This window comes from Nannobrachium achirus (assembly GCF_963921795.1).
Source record: "Nannobrachium achirus genome assembly, chromosome: 12".
Taxonomy (NCBI): domain Eukaryota; kingdom Metazoa; phylum Chordata; class Actinopteri; order Myctophiformes; family Myctophidae; genus Nannobrachium; species Nannobrachium achirus.
Genome location: NC_137832.1, coordinates 38,513,055 through 38,514,248, shown reverse-complemented (window position 1 = coordinate 38,514,248; position 1,194 = coordinate 38,513,055).

Genomic DNA, 1,194 nt, shown 5'->3' with positions numbered 1-1,194 from the left:
GGGGGTCGTTATATCAGAGTGTTTGACACAGAGACCAACTCCTGGCTGAGCACATCTTCTAGAAAACTTCTTACAGAAAGTCATTTTTTTCATTCAGCCTTTGCCTATAATGGAGAGCTGTACACATTTGGTTTCTGGAACCATGGACTTGGACTTCAGTACTTCAATGATCTGTGGAAATTCAATCCAGATGCCTTACTCTTCAAGAAACTTGAGCCCAAGGGAAAAGGCCTGTGTTCAAGGACATTCTATAGGATTTGCTATTGCATGGTGGGAGATCGTCTCTTCATCTTTGGAGGATACAGAAGTGGAGGCGGATCCACACCCACTCTAGCGGATGACCTGAACATCTTAGACTTAAATCCTAGTCTGAAGACGTTATGCAAGCTAGCAGTTATTCAGTACGGTCTGGAGCGGTCTGGACTCCCACACAACATCAGGTGGGAACTGGCGGCCATGACTACCAACAACACATGACAATGACAGAGACAACATTTCAGACGACGTTTCAGTTGTCTGTCTGTCTGTCTGTCTGTCTGTCTGTCTGTCTGTCTGTCTGTCTGATCAGGGTGACAAATTGATGGCATCCCACCATCCTCTGTATTTGTTACAGACTAATGTCATTGGCCTTGATTTCAGTCTGGACTTGAGCCTGTAGGAGACCAGTACCACAATGTGACAGGGCCAAACAGGCACAGTGATCTAACTGACCAGTAAGACGCCCTAAGGGCGAGAAGCATGCACATGGGCATATACACGCATCCGCCTGGGTGACAGCAGACTGCTCTTCTCGGAGCACAACAGTTCTACAGAGGAGGGTGAGGTTCTATATGGGACTATCCTGAGTGAGTGACAAGGCGTGTCACTGGTTACTGGGACAAAATGCGCTGCTTTTTAGAATCCGCTGGCTACAATAACAGTCGGCTTTGTACAAAAAGACAAAAAGAGTTTATCAACGAGCAAACATAATTTGGTGTGTCCGTGCCCTTACATTTATCAAAATGTACTTAAATTACCAAAAGTTGGAGAATATCTTCCCCAATATCGGACAGTTTTAAATGGCCAAAATGTGTATATAGGCAGAAAATGTATGGTTTGTAATAATAATCAAAACCTAAAAATAACTTGCAACTTAGTTTTCAAATAATTGTAGTGGAGTAAAAGTAGGCCTAGTACAATATTTGTTTCTGAGAT